At 43.3% G+C, this 20,352-nt stretch overlaps 1 long non-coding RNA gene across 1 annotated transcript; it reads left to right on the forward strand.

Annotated features, from left to right (window-relative positions):
* Positions 1–4,536: 4,536 nt before the first annotated feature.
* On the forward strand, positions 4,537–20,067 carry LOC144145291 (uncharacterized). Its single transcript, XR_013317467.1, has 3 exons — positions 4,537–4,668; positions 14,725–15,275; positions 19,941–20,067. It is a non-coding gene; the product is annotated as an uncharacterized LOC144145291 (long non-coding RNA).
* Positions 20,068–20,352: the final 285 nt, after the last annotated feature.

A 20,352-nucleotide genomic window follows, 5' to 3' on the forward strand; every position in this document is an offset into this window, starting at 1 on the left:
GGTATTTTGCGTGTATAAACTGCAACGCAGATGTGGAGTTGTTTTCGCAAGAAATCAAATTTTGTGATACTCCGAAGTATGGCGAGCAGCTTTTTTCATTCTTAGCTAGTGCGGAAGATTGGGATTCATGTTGCAGCAATATAGCTAAGTTCATCATTTACTCTTCCTCTACAATAGTGTCGTTCACATTACGGTTAATACCCGAATCAATTTGATGCTCATAAGCCAGTAGGACCTATTCAGATACCAAAAAAAATCCTTTAAATTGAACTCCGCATACTTGTGTCAATAGTTATGCTAAAGTTAGCCGTAACTCCCCCTGTTCCTGCTACTACCCCGAGTTACTTCCAGTGAACTTGTGGCCTTCTTGCCTTGCGCAAGTAAACATTAATGTTTTAGTTGCCAACTTGACTACAAGTATACTTCATTTCTTACTCTGGAAAATAAAAAAATGGAATGCACCGTGGTTTTTATTGATTGAGTTATTGATTTATAATACTCTTAGCCCTTACGGGCTCTTACAGGGGTGGGGAAAACGAATCTCGAATACGTAAGTCTAGTTACGCATTACACGAATGATGCTTTACGGAAACAAATAACGGCCGTCTGCGCTCAAATGATTTCGTTGTGTGTGTGTCAGTACGTACATCAAACTCGATGTTGTTCCTTGCGACTATGGTTCTTACAAGAATAGAAAATTTGAAGGCGTAAACTCGGAGTATATATGTGGCATCACAGCATTAGGTATACCTCTTCGCGGGGCCTCTCGCCCTGGAGGGTGCAAGTATAACCTATTGTCCACAGTAAAATTATTGTTATACAGTTGGTCGAATTTAACCTAGCCATTTTTCTACGCGTTTCGAGTTAGGGCAAACCAGTACAAGATAATACGCAGTGACGGAGAGCTCCCTTTGATAAGTATTAAACAGAAACCGTGCGGCTAGTTCTTGTATCCGTTCCAATTTATTTTGTTTAAAGGTTAAACCGCAAAGAAATCCACCTGGGGTCACTCATGCCTCATGTGTTGGGAGGCATGCATCAATATTAATCTCAGAACTAAATGTATCCTGAGAACTAAATCCTGAGAAATAAATGTAGGTTTCTTAAATATAAAATTTCTTCAGTTTATTTGTTCCTTAACACTCGGGCTAATGCTTTAAAAGCTTCTGTTTTATATACTGTAACGTGATCTAAATATTCTTAGTGCAAATAATACTTCACAAAATGCAAATAGCTCTTGGTAAGGAAGCTTCCAAGATTGCATTCTCATTTCGGGCAGCTAGATTAGATTTCTCAAGCACTGTTCTGGTAAAGTACTAATGCCAGTGTAGGAGGCAAGCGGTCGTGGTAATTCAGATCTTATCAAACCTAGTTCCTGCATTAAATTATAACATCAGGGCAATATATCTTCGCAAGCACTTCATTTCCATTAGTCAGAAATTCTATTTGAGAAAATGGCAGATTGGCTTATACGAGACAAATAATTAATTAGAGAACCACCCCATAGATACGTGTAGATAAATACACAAGACATAATACACAGATAGCACAGAACAATATGTACGTATCGAGAATAAGCAAATTTGAGGAGTCCTGAGACCAACGCTTCTTTAACGCTTTCACCTTTAAAAGATTGCAAATTGATTGATTGATTGATTGATTGATTGATTGATTGATTGATTGATTGATTGATTGATTGATTGATTGATTGATTGATTGATTGATTGATTGATTGATTGATTGATTGATTGATTGATTGATTGATTGCAAATGGCGGAACTAGTTACTGCTCTCACGATGGCGAGGGAGCTAGAGAGTAAACTTTATTGACTTTGCCAAATGTGATGCTTAGTGGTCGGCCGTGAGCCCTTGGGCTCTGGCAGCGTCCTCAGCCAGCTGGACGGCCCAGCGTTGCGGGCAGGAGCTGAGCAGCGTGGTCTCCCACTGATCACTGATAGTGATTGTGCGGCCATTTGGGATCGCCAGCGGACAGTGCCATAACATGTGCGCCAGGTCCGCTCGTTCCTGACATCTATGACAGTCGGGGGATAGCGCCCAGACAGGCAAGGTCAACCTAATTTGGTCGATGGCCGAAGGAAAAACGGCATTGATTAGGCGGGTGTCATGGGGCGCGGTCACAGTCACTATACTATTAGGGATTATTCCTGTAAAGTCTTCATTCTAAGATGTTCACCCAGAGCTTCAAGCTACGTGTGGAAGCATCTAGCGTCGAGAATCGGCGGAGGTGGCGGTCCAAAACAACTTTAACTCCCGAATGATGGTGTTGCCATGCACACTGAGGATATTTGCCCCCGCTGTGGGACGCCGTTCCCTCCACACATGATATCAAACATTAGAAATCTCCTGCGCGCCATAAACAAGCATTTTTGCCGTCCTAATAACAAATCACTCATGCACATGTCCATCGTTTATTGTCGAGGACGCCGCCGTAGGGAGGGTGTTTAAGCTAAGGGCACGGCAGCCCTGCCGTATGGGAGCCGCTGCACCTGGTACACACTTTTAAGGGCGCCGATAGAAAATGTCTACCGATGACCTTTGCTAACTGCCGCGGTGGATGGTTCCAGAACAGCTTCTCACGTTGTGTAAAGGAGAGAACATTACTTGCATTGCGAGTCGCTGTTTTTTTTTTCTCCCAGTAAATTGCACCAGCGTCATGGGTAAACGCTGTACAAGTTCGAGTTCAGATTCATTGTATCATGAATTTCTACATAAGCAAAAAATGCAAGTATGAGGAACAAAAAGGTGATTACAAGTTAGCTTGATTGGGCCCCGTCCTCCTTTTACGAAGCAGGGAGTAAGGGCACTATGCAGGTGTTAACAACATTTGGCGAGCAAAAAAAAACCGGGTAAAAGCAAGAAAAATGGCCCCAAAATACAACCGAACACCAACCACAAAAATGCTAAACCACAGTAAAATACACATAACGTAGATATTCATTGCGCATCACTGCAGTAACAAATATGTCTAGAACTAGAAAAATTTAACAAATTTAGACTGCTGAAAGAACATTCAAATAGGCTGAAGCAATGAAATAACGAACAACACATTAGAGTAAGAAGGTACGGTGAAAAGTATAGCGTAGAAATACAATAATACGAGCGCGAAGAAATGTAAAGCAGGAAAAAAAGCGTGTATCATGTACGTCTAACAATGACAGCAGTCTAATGCTCAGTGAAAGGGAACTGCGTATTCAGATGAAAACCAACACACACACCCAGCATGTTTAGCACGCACACATGCATTGACATGTGACAAAGTTGCGCGATATAGCAGTGAATCGATCTACAATATTTATGTAAATTCAACAAATTGTTACTAATAAGATAGGGCTTCATCTCAGAAATAAGAACACGTTCTGTTTAATATCTCCTAACTTCATGGCGTTTAATACACATGAAAAACGGGCATAAATGCTATCTAGCAAATGATTGTTTGCAGAGAAATTAATCTATCAGGTGAAGTGTATACCACGTATCAGGTCTCTTCTCAGCTTGCGTAGCTACAGAAATGAGTTTTTAGTATTTTTTCAGTTTTTTTTCATAACGTGCCGGCAGAATAAAATTGTAGAGTTGGTGGAATGGTACAACAATAAATAGCCGATAATCGTGTTATGAGGTGTCATAGAAATTGTTTGCCACATGACAAAGATGTTTTTTCGAGTCAAAATATGTTTTTATCTGGCACATCAATGTTGTGCCTCACATGAAAGAAAACACCGTGACTGATTCGGAAAGAATAACTGGTGTTAGAAAGCACATTATTTATGGTTGCAGCCAAAATTGTACAAAATTCACAAAAGCAGCAGAAAAGTTCGTTATACTATGCAGTATCCTCTTTGCCTGTGCATTTCATTGTAAACGGTGGTGAAAAATAACACCGAAAGTTTGAACGAACGAAACCACGTGAATCGTATTATTACCAATACGCTTTACAAAATTCTACTAGAAAGGTTTTGGACATGGCGTAAGGTGTTTTTGCTTTAGCACTCCTGATTTTTAAGGCATTAATAGTAGTCCGTCGGTTTAGATTTCCTTGCGTAGTATTTGCTCTACAGCGCCGTTAAATAGGTGGCTTAAACAGGTCGCTTTTCTGACAAGACCAAGAACACGTTGTGCTGTTTTACACCTGGCTCTGGGCAACGCAACAAGGCGACGATTAGCGCGCCCTCCATTCGGCTCTGTTCTCTTTCTCAGACACGCATTGTAGCAAATGCGAACCACGGTCCTTGCTTCCTGTGTGCTGTTTTTACACTGAAGGTGTACAATGAATTCTCGGTGATACGTTTTTCACGGGAACTGGAAAGTAAAACGTACTAACCCAAAATCGTATTATACATGTAGGTTAAAAAAGTCGAAAAGATGCATGCTCCGCCCGCAAGTCACCTTTACGGAGCCACATTAAGTAACTGCTCAATTTGTGCTGACCTTTCTTGTTTTAAAAACAACATTGAAAGAGAAGCTGCCGGTATTTGTTGCTTTGGCAGACACTGCCTTGTACGACAATCCGTGTCGTGCCATAAATCGGTGAAAGCAGCCGCGTGATGCTCGAAAGTTTTGAATGCTTTAGGAGAGCCGACGTTGTCAACTGTTTCACTTAGGACTGACCCTTCGAAGTTCACTCCTGTCGCTCTAACTTGCTTCAGCCATGTAAGCAGGATGCTTTCCTTTTACTCATGCTTCGCATCTCGCGTTGATTTTCTACCAGGTCCAAAAACTTGCAGCTTCTCTAAAAGTTACTCTTGCTGACCGACAATGGTAATAAGCGTTGACACTTCCAAAGCGAGCTCACTTTCCAATTCCACGCACTTCCTCTTCCGATTCTATTCGAATTGGCGTAAACCTTACACTTGCGCCTTGATTTTTTTCACGCTGTCACAAGCCTGGAAACAGGGCCGCGCATAGCAACAGGGCAAAAAGAGAACTGCGCGGGAAGCACGGTCCATGGAAAAAGTTGGGAATTGAAGTGGCGCCTACCACGAGCATTTTGCGCCTTCTTCCTTGATTATGATACGATTTGCTACATGGCGGTGTGCATCGCCTGATTTATAGTCAGCCTTGCACTGAACGGCCACGCATTGCAGTAATGTTTTATGCCGCGGAAACAGCGCTTCTGCTCCCTCGGTGTCCCTGCAACGTGCAGGTTGTGGCTTGTTGGAATGCGGTTTGAAAGAGTATACGGAAGAATAAACGAAACATTACTACAATTGTCAGTCAAATGTCATTCGAGATCCGCTTTCATGTCGTATTATCCAGTTTTCGGCAAAAATGAAATTGTAATAAACGCACCATAATGTATTATTTGTAAGGGACGTTGGACGGGAACGAAAAGAAAAACGTATGATGCCGAAGAAACGTAACTTGCCGAATCGTACCAACGAGATTCAACTTCATATGCCTCGGTTTCCACATATAGCGCAAGGTGATAAATCCACGTGCTACAGCAGTTTTTCGCAGCCAAGACAAGTATTTTGCGCTTCCTTATTACAGAGCTCTTTGTTGGACGCTTTGGCCTATGTTTCTGGCGTCCAGCTTTAAAGACTTCCGGAGTGAAATTTTCGCCGCTGTCTCTCACGTCAAAGTACGCGTCGTTGACCGGTTGCGGCTATGCGTGAGCGGCTCGGGGAGTGCAGAGGTGGGCGTGCATGCACAGTCAGGCTTCACACGCTCACCGACCGCATGTCCGTTGTGTGCTGCGAGGTTTCAGCGTGGACGTCTAACGGCGACATGTTACCTTACTACTGCCCTCTGTGGTCCAAGAATTTAGGTTGGTGCGTTACACAGGCAGTGTGATGCCTACGACGCCGGAGTGAAACGGACAGCCGCATGTCCGTCCGCTAGAAGAAACCTCCAGTCCTTCCAAGTTTTATTCTGGTGATTGGCTCAGAAGTAAGCTCAGGCGCAAATTATAAAACGTTTCGTAGACTCCTTGGAGGGCGCCCACTTTGCTGTTCATCCTTCATCACGGGGTGAAAGGGCATGACACTTTTCTTCCCCTGATTTCTAGATGACACCAGAGCTTTTACACAGAATAAACTCTGACATTAAGAAATTCGTGATGTACAAGGACTCTAATAAGGCCTTGGATGTCTGAGTTTGTAGCGGTAGGAGCTAGTGATAGAAACGTGACCTCTTTTTCTTGATGCAGAAATCAGTCAATAGACTTGGGTGGGAAAATATTTAAGAGCTGAGATTAACAAGTACGCACGCTTTTTTAATAAAGTGGTTCCCGTATTTGGGAGTTGCGCGATGGTCTCCACAAAAAAAGATTGGTTAGTACTATGGAGACGTACATGAGAGCGGGGGAAAACGTGGCACAAATTTGCACATTGCAGATTTAAAATATGTTTCACAGCAACATAAAAGAAAATAGTACGGCAGTATTTCGCACCTATCGGATATCCTGCACAGTAAAGTTCCCAATCTCACCTGACGCGAGAGATGGCAAATTTTATCATTTCGAAAAATTTCCAATGTCGCATTTTACCCAACCAATGAGGCAAAGTGAGACACCTATGCAAAATTAAAGATTACCAGTTATTCCCAACATATAAACCTCTGGTTTGCTCCTTGGCCATCACCGTATCCACCGTATCCCGGGGTTTCTGCCTTACAAAGTCCATTACAGACTAAGCAGCTCGACTCTTTTGCATTGCGTGGCACTTGGTTCTATTGTTCTCCCTATTTATGAACGCATTTAACCAGTCTGAGCCAGCCGTTTTCTCGCCTCGGTTGAATGGATGGACCGATACTATTGTACTTGCAGTACGCGTACGCGACGTGTGGACGCCATCGCATACGTTAAACGAAAAGGGGCTTGCATCATGCATAGAATATGTTGCACAGCCCGCAGTTCTTTCCCGACAGAAAAGGGTGTGTCTATTGGGCAAAGAGCAATTTTTGGGCAGCTGTGGACCATAATTAAGATTTCGCAACGCGTACGTTAAATACACCTTTCCCAACGACAAAATTATTTTAGGCACCGTGAATAGAATTTATCTGCTCTTCGACGCTCTTCAGTGCTTTGTTGTTTTTTTGCGCCAACTGACATGAAATGCTCTCCTCTGGTATATTCGGACCATCCTAAAGAGCCATAACTCACAACTAGAGCTTAGGCGCCACCAACAAATACATTACTATTACTTTGCCATGGAGAATACGCAAAATCGCGTTGTGCCCAAGTTGTGACTTCCTCATAAAATAATCTTAATTTTACAGCTGGCGGGAGGAAAACTGAAAAATTTCGCCTAAATGAATAACAATAATCACCTGAATATTTCTGCAATTCCTTAATGTCGAAAACGTAGGCCTGTGCACTGCCACAACATTTAGCGCACAGACATTAGCGCCTTTTGGAGCGGTTTCTTATCAACCAAGAATAACTTTTAAATTCTTTGCTCTCTTCAAAGAGCCCCAATAACGTCCATCATCAAACTAGCCATATTAGATATGTGGAATCGCAAGTAGGCTACGAATTAAACAACTTAACGTGACTGTACTATCGTGATAAATGGGAATACGAACAACGGATGGCGTGGCTTTCAGTATAGAGTTTCATACTAATGTAGACCAGAGGGAAATCTGGCGCCACTGTCTACGGGAGCCGCCTTCAGCAAGCGTTCCGTGGTGTACCGGGCAGGCACATTCAACTTCTCCTTGGCATGGCTCATGAAGAAGCTGAAAACTTGGCTCTGGCTGCAAAAAAGCAACAATATTACTGTAAAATGTTTATCAAGTTTGTTTTGTTATTATAAAATTCAACCTATAAAACGCTTAATTTTTCAGTGAATATGTAGAAGCTTCATGCGCTATGAACAAGAAAAAAATGTTGCCCTTTTTTATTGATTTTGACTACGAGACAAGATAGAAGCCATATGGCTAGCTAAGCCAACTAGAAAAGGAACGTCGCTAGCGGTAATGGCGGCGCTCTCCGCGGCCCGCGACTGCAGCGGCAGATTTGCCTCTAGAATCACACCTAGAATCAGTTTATTATTAATAATAGAAAAATGCATACCATGGGCAAGATATACAGAAGGAGGTCCCATAGTCGAAGTCTGTAAGAGGACCTCCTGTGCAATGTAAAAGTGAAAAAAAAACGCTTAATAAACGCAGCAGATGTACAGAGAAAAAGAGAACATCAGGTATAATGGGTACACACAAATAAAACACGGAAACACGTATAAGATATCATGGAAAAGTTATCAAAGTAATACATTTTACGAAAACATAAAACAATGCATAAGTGCATAACAGCAACACACAAAATTAAATGGAAGGACAAAGTTTGGATAGTATTTGAATAATGTATATTTGTTTAGCTTGTTTCTCATTTCATTCAGTGTACGTGATGTTTGAATATCTAAACTAAGGTATTCCAAAATTCGATCCCAGAAAAATAAACGGCCTACTTGCCGTAGTTAGTACAAACTTTGGGTAAGATAAAATTATTGATGAGGGCAATCCTCGTGACATTGGTGTTTGTGCGCAAAGATAATGAAGTTGATAAGTGTGGAAGTTGGTTGTTTATTGTCTGATACACATAAATACCGAGATTAAATTTGATAAGTTCCTTAACAGTCAATATGTTATTCGCGTGAAGCAATGACATGGCGTTACTGCGAAATGGGCTAGATGCGGCAATTCTTATTGCTCGGTTTTGGATTGTCGGGAATTGATGTAAGGTGAGGGCTGTATGTGCCACCCCATGAAATAATGCAGTAAGAAATGTGCGAATGAATGAAGGAAAAATATGAACACCTTAGTGTTGCCTGATCGAAACAAGGGCGATAAGCCGCACATCATTTTTTCCCTGATGAGTGCAATGTGTTGATGGTATTTTAGGTTACAATCTAGTTCTACACCGAGAAACCGAAAGAAATCGCTTACAGGATTGTTGTCCTCCGCAATTTCCGCTGGGGGAATAGAAGTTAAACATTTTTGCGGTGAGGTTAAGACAAGAACTTTCGTTTTAGATTCGTTGATCTGCAACATATTTTTAGTAAACCAATACCCCAACCCGGCCATACCAAAGTTTAATTTCTCAGTTAAAGATGTAATGCTATTGGTGGAGTTAAAAATTGTGTTGTCATCTGCATATAGTATGCATGTAGATGAATAAAGGCAAGCAGCTAAATCATTGATGCAAAGCAGGAACAGAAGTGCCCACAAAATCGAACCTTGAGGAACACAAATGTTAGTTGTTTTTTATGTGAAATATACATTAGAAATTAATGCCTTTTGTGTACGGTTACAGAGGTAGCTGTGGTCCAGTTACACCAATAGCTTCAAGTTTATTAAAAAGAATGTTATAATTTATCGTGTCAAATGCTTTTGTAAGGTCGATAAAAATGCCGCCAGCAAAACAACCGCTGTCTATAGACTGTTTAAGTTGGTCAGTAAGTGAAATAAGCGCAAGCTCACTAGAGTACCCGGAACGGAAGCGAAACTGACTGGGAGATAGAATGTTAAATTTATTTAGATCATTAGTTAGCCGTAATGATACCAATTTTTCAATTACTTTACGTTAAAAAGGTAATGTGCAAATAGGATGGTAGTTATAAAGCAATGAAGTACCTCCTTTTTTAGGTACTGGAATAATTTTTCCCCGTTTGAGTTCTTGTGGAAAAAGGCCTGATTTAGACATCAAATTCAGCATAAAAGCGAGTACATTTGGTATGGGATAGGCTACCATTTTTATATGTGTGAAATATGTAAACCATCGAGACCAGCACTTGTTATATTAAGGTTGCGTATTACGTTGAGAAGTTCATCTGGCGCCGAAGGAAACAAGAAAAACGAATGAGGTAGGTAATTAAAGTCCACTTCATTTAATGGAGGCGGGGATGATTAGACTTGAAATAAAAAGTTCGCAAACTGATTAGCAATATCATTTGCGTCAGTATAAGTAACATTGTTGTGAATTACTTCAGTTATGCTATCCCGATGTGTGCTTCTGTTTGAAAATGAACTAATAATTTCCCATTTCTTTCGAGTGCTACTACCTGGATCCGTTAGTTTCTGTTCATAGTAGTTCCTTTTGGCTCCTTTTAACTGCGAGTTAATAGGTTGCAAAATTTTTGTAGCAGGCCAGAAAGTTTGTGTTATACGGTTGCCTCTTGGTTTGTCTGTAGAGGTTGTCGCGTTTGCGCATTCCTGCGAGTAATCTGTCTGTCAACCATGGATTTTTTCCGAAGCTATCACTTTTTTATATTTTTTGTCGGTACAAGTTAGAACACGTGATAGCAGAAAAGTTAAAAATAGGGTGAAATCTTCTTTCGCGTCATTTATTAGGTAAATGTCAAACCAGTCTGTTTTAGCAACGGCATCTACAAATTTTTCTCTGTTTAATATGCATCTGAAGTTAAATGAAGTTAAATGTGGTTTCGCAACATGATTGAAGCACAAGACAATAGGATAGTGATCAGTGATATCGATTTCCAGGACTTCAGCATCTGCTCGAGTCAGAAGATTGGGGAATGTATGATCAATAAGAGAACCGTTACTATTACAAGTTGGTCCAGTTAAAATATTAATTAAACCTTCATACCCATAGCTTTTCAGTGTGCTGAGATAGTCGATTGTATTAGGAGAGGTCATCTACTCAATTAATGTTATTATTACCCATAATAATGGCCTTTTTATTTTCAAGTGAAATGGCATTAAGAGAATGCTACAACTTTGTGCGAAATTCCGCATCTGGTAACGAGGGACAGCGATAAATACAACCCAATATATACTTTTGTTATCACGATTAAGAAAACTGTTCAAATTCCATCCAAACTAATTCACAGTGACCTGCTTTTAATTCAAGTTCAAACCTCCGTTTGCAAGAAATGTTTTAGTACGTATATCGCTACACCCCCATGGTTATTAGATAGTCTGTGACAGTAGTAAGGTGGGTAGGTAGGAAAGCGGAAAAGATTTCGATCGTCTTCTGTGAGCCATGTTTGAGTTATTCCAATGATGGAAAATGGGCTTGTAAATGAGAATATGGACTTCATCGAAGTGTTTTCGAAGGCTTCTTGCATTGAAATAAATTACTGAGCGAGAGTTATTTCCTGCAAAGCAGTTAAGGTGAGCTGATGAAAGGAAGGGCGATATAGAAGCCATGTCTGTCACGTGCGCGTCTTGTACAAATAGAAGAGTTAGACAATTTTAGCCAGGTCAGCTTCGTCGCATATTCTGAATACTTTACTGTCCTCTGTCTTGCGTGATTTGAGTTGATAGTTAGTCGTCCATAGAAAAATTCAGTTTTTCTCTTTCTTTAGGCCCAGAGCCTTGAAAAACAGAGCCTTGTTAGCAGGGGTGAGGTGTTCATCGACATACACAGGGCTGTTAGGTGTCGGTGTAATGTTGATGTCACTCAAGCAGACCGTAGCCCTATGGGCCTTGCTTATGAATTCTGATTTTTTGTCTCTTGAAGTGATACGGGCGAGATTGTTTTTGTTGTTGACTTTCGCAGTGGGAACACGGTAAGCAGCGTCGAGATCAGTAGGCAACACCTGTCACACGATTTTTTCGCCCACCGTTTTCAAGATGGCGACGCAGTCCTGACCCTGAGTACGCGGCACAGCTCTAACCTCGACGCTGTTCAGTCGCGAGTACTGTTCAAGCTCGGCTATTTTACTCGACATCGTGCGGTTGTCTGATTTTAGCGACTTGTTCTCTGCGGTTAAAGATGCGTTATCTTTCCGCAGCTCTTCCACAAGTTCTTCTGTGAATTCGGCACTAGCAACCAGTTCTTCTACAGCTGTTTTCATTTTCACCACATTATACCAGACGCTTCACGCTTCAAAAAGATCCTCCAAAAAACCCTGTCTTCCAGTTTGTCGGTTCAGGCGTCGCGGGTTCGATTACCGGCTGCGGCGGTCGCTTTTCTCATGGAGGCGAAAAGCAAAAACTCCCGTGTGTTCGAGATTTCGGCGCACGTTAAAGATCGCCAGGTGGTCAAAATTAATCCGGAGCCCTCCACTACGGCGCGCCTCATCGCCTGCGTTGCGTCGGCGCGTTAAACCCTACAATCAATCGGTTCAGGCGTTCAGTTTTTCCTGAAGTTGTTCAATCTTTTTTGCTAGCTCAACGTTCGTCGGAAACATGCACACTCAGTAAGCACTTCAGACAGGCGAAAAGTACAAAGATGGGCAGCAGCAACGCGCAAAGGGACAACTCAAGGATTCACCAACAGCACGGTGCTTGGTCCAACGTGCAGGGATATGGAATCTAGCTTCAGTCAGTGCCCTGTGCCTGTCACTGCTGCCAATGGAACCCTGCTGACAATCCCGGTGCTTTATACCGTTGTTCGGCGAAGCTGGCGCCACCCAGTGGTGATATCCCCGATGACGCAGCCGTGTGCGCAGTCTCGAAAAGCACCACGTGCAGGAAGCTCCGTGGTAGCAATCAGGACTGTCGGTGATGAAGCATCGCCTCCCGAGTCAATTCGCAGGCGACCCGGCAACCGGACGAGTCAACTGCAGTGATACGGTAGATAGCTTCAGTCAGTTGCTCTGGGCGCTGTCGCTGTTGCCACTATATGTCAGTATGAAGCTTTTTCACTTCCAGTACATGCCGCGCATCCTGGCGGCGGGCCGCGTATGCGCTGTGCGGACAAGTTTCGAGAGGTGGTAACCAACACTGATATGGAAAGACGATCGTATTTTTATCGTCCGTTGGGTGCTCAGCACGAAATAAAAAATAAAGGAATATAGCTTCATGCGCATTTTTCACTCATCGCAACAAAAAAGTCAGGTAAGCCTTTCGTCAGCGGGCGCCGAACGCGGTGGGAAGACAAACCAAAACGCTCACAAGCCGAACGACGGTGTTTCCATATCAACGTTTGACGTAAACGCTCGCAACTTGTTCGCAATGCACATGTGCAGTCCCGTCGCCAGGATGCGCCGCATCTGCTGAAAGCCACGCGCTCCGTTGTTCGTATTTCAAGTAATCACGGTAGTACGTATAAGAGTTAGAGGTAGCTAAAAACAGAATTGGTGCTTTTTGCCCCGCTCGCTCCGAATAGCGGTTTCTTCAGGAGGATATGCAACATGCGTGATCATTGTATTGCAGCCTCCATATTGATGCGATATTCGGCACGTCATCAATTATTGCTGCCTATGATTCTGTGGAAGGTTTTTCGAGACCGAGGCTATCTTCGGCGGCAACCTGATGTGTAAAAAATTGAAGAAGTACTCATCTGTCTACGCACACCTGATCTGGGTAGCCACTTCCTGTTATGTACTGCCGTTGAGTTGCCTTGCCATGCAATGTAACTTCGACTATCATTGGTACTTTGCATCTTTACTTGTGGAAACTGCTCGAAACCCTAATCTTGTCATCAACGTTCTACTGTTTTTTAGTTTTCAAATAGAATGATTGCTACTGCATGTGGCGTCAGTTCGCTGTATTATGGCCTCATATATAATTTGATCGATGTTACCGTACTTTTATTTGACGCGTGCCGCGGTTTTATATTTAAATGGCGTTTACCGCTTATTTCCTAAGACGTGACCCAATACGACAAGGCACCCGAGCTGGTGTCATTCTTTAAAATACACGTGTGACCACCATGCTCTCGCATCCGTCGAAATGATACCGTTAAAACCCTGTTTTTTGTTACCTTGCAATCAGGCTAGTTCGCGTTAGTTTTGTTAAAGTATAGAGGGCCTGATTGCTTGAGGCTTACTATATGTATACCTCTTTTATACGAACAAATGGGAGTGCTGCATAGTCAAAGTTGATGGGGCCATGAAGAAAAATACTTTAGTTCACTAAAAGGGCTTTTTTATCCCGATAACAACCCTGCCATTTTATGGCCAAATAACCATAAAATGGCCATTTTATGGCCATTTTATGGCCAAACAAACAATAGATATATGTATTAACAAAACATAATCTACAGTGGTGACTCCCTAGCCCCTTTCCGTCAATTTTTCTATGATGTAACAAAATATTGGTTGTGCGATTGATGCCCGCCGACCACATCTGCCGCCAAAAACGTTACTGGGAGCTTAAAGATGAGCCTCCAGTTCCGTGTGATCGTATCAATTAAATGCTTACGCGCAGTTACACACCCATAAAAATGCTCCAGGGATGGTCCACAACCCGTTCTTCTTGCAAACATCACGTGACTAAGGCGAGGGTTTTTACAGTATTTATTGCGTTCTTTCGGTGAACAAACGCCTTTCGGAACTGGAATGGAGCTGAGTGAGCTACCAAAGTGTAATTTTTTTCAAATGGAACAAAGTTGCATTTTGTGTTCATGGCACCTTAAAGCCCTCCTGACACGCTTTACAAATTCCTTCTGACGTGTCAGCACTGCAAGAACTCATACAAATAATTCTTCAGCGAGATGGGAGGCCATTTGCATTTCGATAAGACCATAAGTAGTGATTTCGTTGAAAATTGCAACTTCGAAGTCTGTACTACATCAAGTCACAGTTAGGCCTTTTTTTCATTTTTCTCGGTGGCGAACATAACAGCACAATTTTCTGAAGGCGCATGCATCAAGTAGTGATTGCAAGATATATGCAAACAGCTAGTAAAGCCTCTGCGAAATAACTAGATATCCAAAGCACCCGAGCCGTACAAACAATTCACTACATATAGCCCATAAAAATGCTTCACTGGTGTTCGAGATATCCATAATACATAGGAGGCTATAAACATCTAAGTAACGATTTCCTATAAAAATGCGCGCGTTTTCTCTTTCAGATGCAAGAAACAGCGACCGTAAGCGTTCGAGTACGCCCACGCTTTGTCGTTGCAACGGGGCTGGCTCTTGTTTGCGCGTTGTACATATCCCAACACATTCTTGAGGTTCAAGACCATCCTCCATCGATGACATCCCATGTTAACGGTTCGAAAACGCCATTTCAACGCATACGATTTACAGCGACAAGTCGAGTGGGCGAGGACGCCAGAACGCCAATTTATTTCCGCGGGACTGCTGTGCCTAATACGCCAGTCATACTGATATGGACTAAGCTTCATGAATATCAATACACCTTTTTCCTAAAGAAGCCTTCCGAAGAGTTGAACTACACGGGCTGCCCAAAGCGATGTCGCATCATCGACGACCGTAGCAAACTAAGTATCAGTGATGGGGTGGTCTTCCACGGCAAAGATATCAACGTCAGTGATATGCCCCGGACACGCTTGCAGCATCAGAAGTGGGTGTACTGGTCTGCAGAGCCGCCGCCTTTATCATTCCCAGACTCGCTTAAACAGCTGAATGATACATTCAACTGGACAATGAGCTACAGGTGAGTCAATTTTCCCAAACATTGTAATGCTATTGTGTGAGCGGTTTAGTGCAGACCCGCGTGACATCTGTATATTAGGCGGACCTTTATTCATGGCCCTATCTAGGTGGAAGGGAAGTTGCAGAACACCGATATTGCTTCTCCGCTCTGTCGGAAAGTCGTTTCAAAAGTGCCTCGTTCAGTCGTTTCGCTAATAGGTTGCTGAAGTAAAAACGGAGCCGCCGACCAAAAGAAACAGTTAAATACATTAAAAATTTTGAAAACAACTAACAACACGTGTCGGCTTCGCTACAGAAGCCTTGTTCACAATCATTGTGAACAAGGCTTCCGTAGCCAAGTCGAAACGTGTTGTTTGTTGTATCTAAAGTTTTTAAAATTTTTACTGTTTGTTTTGGTCGGTGTCTCCGTTTTTACTACAGCGTGTCACCCGACCAGACAGGCCTCCGCCAAGCCCTCGACTTAATTAGGTCGTTTCACAAACCATTCACTCGTTTCAATAATAGGACTTGGAGTGGGGGCGCTACAGCGGCCCAACGCAACTTAGCTTTTACTACCCTGTTTTCTAAATTAACTTGCAGCACTTCGGTGTTAACGGTGTCAACGCAGCCATCTTGTGCTTGGAGTCATTTACACTGCCATACTTTGCACCTGCACGAGCGTGACACTGAGCGTCAATATCGGTCGCAGAACTGCACCTTAATTTCCTGAAATTTTTATGCGAAGACAAAGGTGATGGAGCTCATAAATAGCACAAACAGGGATAAGGCCAGTAAGCCAGAACCCTGTTATATTAAGGTTACAACCTTTTGGCAATCTCGTCATCGGTGCAGTTTGCACTAATACCGCGTGCTTCATTGCGGCATACTGCAGCCGATTTGGTGAGCATGCCCGAAGCCTGCACATGGCCGCTATTTATCAACGCTCTTTAAAAATGCTGACTCCGCAATCTTTCTCCCTGTAACGTTGTTTTGGGCAGCCTGCATAGAGAGCGCCCGACGCCTCTGGGCGTTCATTAACGACGCTTTGGATTTATTGTAGGGTTTAACGCGTGGAAGCTACACCTGGATTAAGATATGCACCGTAGTCGAGGCTCCGGATGAATTTTGAGCGCCTGGAGATCTTCAACGTCCCCCAAATCTCGGCACAAGCGCGTTTTTCCTTTTCGCCTCCACCAGAAAAGAAGGCACCGAAGGCGGTATGAAAACTGTCTCTGTGATGATGTTAAGGTTCGGAAGACACAAGGACCATTGCAGGGACGCAGGAATGAGGGATCGCAACCCGGTTTTGGCTAGAAGTGAGGACGATTATATTTATGATGAACGATCACAATGACGGGACGGTAAATAATACAATAATGGGTAAACGAAAAGCTATGTCCTGGAACGTATGAAAACGAAGTAGATGACACGGGCAAATTAGTCCTAACGGACGTAGAAATGACGAAAGTTCCTCACGCCATGCAACCGGTGGTCGCGGCTCGGGCAACGGCGTCGAGGGCACCAGGCGATAGGCAGAGGCAAGCTTCTCACATGCAGCGGGGCTGATGCGGCCCGGTGTTGAAGGGGTGCTGGAGAGGACAAGGTTAGCAGGACCACGATATTGAAGGTTGGTGGCGGTAAAAATACTAATACAGCCCAGCGTTGCCGGCGACGTAGTGCCCGGGCGTCCTTACAACGGCCACAGGTCACCTGGCCGTCCCGAAGACAGGCCCTGGAAGTGCCGCCATAGAGATGCTGCTTCTCCAGCGTGAGCTTCTTCCTCCTCGTCTTCTTTCTTGTCGCACCTTCCCCCGAGCCCTGGCTGACTCGAATACGGTGACACCTCGCGCCCAGCCTTTTCTTTTTCTGTTTTCCTTTGTGGTTTCGGGCACCATACCACAGCCTCCTTGGCCTCAGCCATAGAGTTTCATACAGTACTAATAAATACTAGAGGGAAATCTGGCACCACTGTATAGGGAAGCCGCGCTTCAGCGAGCGTTCCTTCATGTATCGGGAAGGCACGTACCACTCGTCCTTGGCATGGCTCATGAACAGGCTGTAAAGTTGCCTCTGGCTGCAAAAAAAACAGCACTGGACAATATTATTAAAATCGGTTTCGTAGAAGATTTGCTTGCCAGTGATTATTTAAATGCTTTATGCAAGATGAACAACAAAGAAATAACATCCGTTTTGGTTGGTTTTGGCTTCACACAAAAAAAAACAAGCCACTTTACTAGCCAAGCCAAGTAGGCGAGGAACGTCGCTATATGCAATTGCGGCACCCACGACGCCCCCGATTGCAGCACCACATTTCCCTCTAGCATATATTAATATGGAGCTGTATGGCCTCCGTAGCGCAACGATTTAGCCACTGAGCCACCGAGGTAGGTCAACAACGCTTTTCTTCTCGTTTAATTTTTTTTCACTGATGTAGACCGCTCTAAGTTCTCTTCCCTTGCGCCAGTTTTTTCATGCTTCAAATCAAAAAGTGAATTTTGAAAAGCGTTACAGATTCGTACTCTTTAATGCTTCAAGCATGCGTATAGGCGGAGCGTGGTCTATTAGCAGGTCCCTGAACCGCGCAAGTGCATTATCTTAGGGCAAAATTAGTGCTCTTCAGCTAGAAGCCCCTTTTACAGTGACAAATTTGTTCCCGCTTGGTTAACTGAGAAATCATCAGACACGTGGCCGTCCCTATTCTGATTCGCTCCTCCACTCCAGGTACTCCTCCACTCCAGGTGGAGCATACTGCACTGCTTTTACATGTGAACATCCCTTGTAAAAGGATCTCCTCGGCTGGAGAGTGCAGTAGATAAAAGATTCAGAATACGGGACGGTTTTCAAAGTATTGAAGTTACGACACTTGTCTTGATCCACGTATTTGTGGCCCCGTGTGGTTAACAAATGTGTTTTGTATTAATAGAACTATTATGCTGCTTTTTCGCAAAGAATTATGCTATGTTCGTTAGCCGAGAAAATGAAGCCTATAACACTATCAGGCATACTCGCGGTTTTAGTGCTAGTAGTGGACCTGTCATTGGTATCGCAATGTGGCTTACCTTGGAAAAACAATAAGATTGCTCAACTGCCACTAATGTGATCCCCTTTTGTGCAACGAAGGCCCCCGACTGTGATGTTCACAGCTGTTTGAAATAATTCATAACAGTCGAGCAGCCCATTCAGAGCAGCCCGGTTCCAGCATGGGCGTTTGAATCCTTCACTTAGTCTTCGCCTGACATTTAACAAAGCCAGTACTTTCTACTCGTCAAGTCAGCAGTTGAGCAGAAGGAAGCCTTGCGATGGAAATAGGAATATATTACCGGACCTTCACTGTTGACCCGCTGACCCAACCACTCACATTATCTAAAGATATTTGATCAGAAGAGGGCATTATTGCAAGGATTGCATTTGTGTTGGATAAATGTAAAACTTCATACACGCCCACTATTCAATAAAATAAAAAAACCTCGTAAATCTCCCGAAAGTTGCTACAATTTTTTTTAAATCTTTCACGCTATGTAACAAAGGCCATAAATTGATCTCCTCATAACAGATTGAGCTGCGTGAAAACATATAGCAATAGGTGTGCTTGAGTTTAGTTGTAAAAAAACATAGTATGAAGCTTATCCGCTCAGTGTAACAATGTTAGGTAATTTAGGCACCTCTGCATCTCGAAACTGTCGCTTAACTGCCTAGCTACCCAGCAGAAAAAAATATTATAATCGGCTAACTAGACACATTTCTTCTATAATGTGTGTTATAAGAACTATAACAGAATGACAACCAATTTTTACATGACAGCTACATAATCGAGGTAGGAAACTGTGACCTACCGATAGCAGGATTTCTGTGTAGAAAATATGTTAGCGCTAAACCACTCTACTCTTCCACTGCCGGTTTCAGTAGCCTTTTCGGTGGCCTGCCTTATTGCCTCACTCTTAAAGCCTCTTTACGGAAGCCTCCCGTAATTTACAGCTGATAACTCGCTTCTAAGAAAGAGGGCGAGCATGGGCATGAGGCAATCTTGCGTCAGGCATAACGTCACGTCTTGACGTCTACCTTCGTCAAGGCGGCACCTGCCGCTTGACGTAAAGGGGATATGCCTTCGTTGGCATATCGCAAGTATCAGCTTGATGGTCAGCTAAAGTTCAGCCTAAACACACACAGTTAAGACTAGCATCACGGTTTGATATCTGACGTAGCTAACTGGTAGGGATAATTTATGTTAAGCAGTGGGTTCGGGTTGGCGCCGTAAGACTTCAGAACAAAATCTTTGGGGTAAGTTCTCTCACCCGGACATTTGATACCGTCTTCGTCGGGAAAGAATGCATAACCCCATATCAGTACATATCCGCAATGGCGTAATAAATACCGATTTATAACTTGACACATGCTGGGGCATGCACCGAGAAATTGAGGAAATAATCAATTATTTTAGTGCAACCATTACGAAGGTCAACGAAAAGAAATATTTAGGCCTACTACAAATCCTCTCTACGTACTTTGAACCCCAGCAATTTCACAATACAACAAAAAGCACGTGCCCGCTGCTAAAGGATAAACAAACAGCGCTTTAAAAGCAGGTATGTCAGCTGTTTTGGCGCGATATCTAGGGGTTGTTGCAGCAAAACTGCATATCGTTTTTGTCGTTTTCCCCTGATCAACCACAACTGCATTTTCTTTAAAGGCTTGACTCCGACATCATGGTTCCCTATGGGAGGGTGCTCAAATACAAGACACCTAAGCCGTACTCACTGGACAAATTCCTGCAAGTCTGGAAACGGAAACCTACCATGGCAGCCTGGGCTGTCAGCAACTGCCTTACACCATCAAAGAGAGAAGATTACGCACATGAATTGCTTAAGCACATCAACGCCCGCCAGTGTGGCCTTTGCACACATGTCAAGTGCCCTCCTGGTAGTTGGGCGGACCTCTACCAGGAATTTTCACGCAACTCCATCTTTTACCTTGCGTTCGAAAATTCAATCTGCAAGGACTACGTCACAGAGAAGCTCTTCGGCGCTCTGATGAATGACATTATTCCGGTGGTGTTTGGAGGAGCTGACTACAGCCGCGTAGCTCCACCGCGATCTTTCATC

Source organism: Haemaphysalis longicornis, unplaced genomic scaffold, assembly GCF_048455015.1.
Source record: "Haemaphysalis longicornis isolate Haplotype H1 unplaced genomic scaffold, Haemaphysalis longicornis Haplotype H1 scaffold_7, whole genome shotgun sequence".
Taxonomy (NCBI): Eukaryota; Metazoa; Arthropoda; class Arachnida; order Ixodida; family Ixodidae; genus Haemaphysalis; species Haemaphysalis longicornis.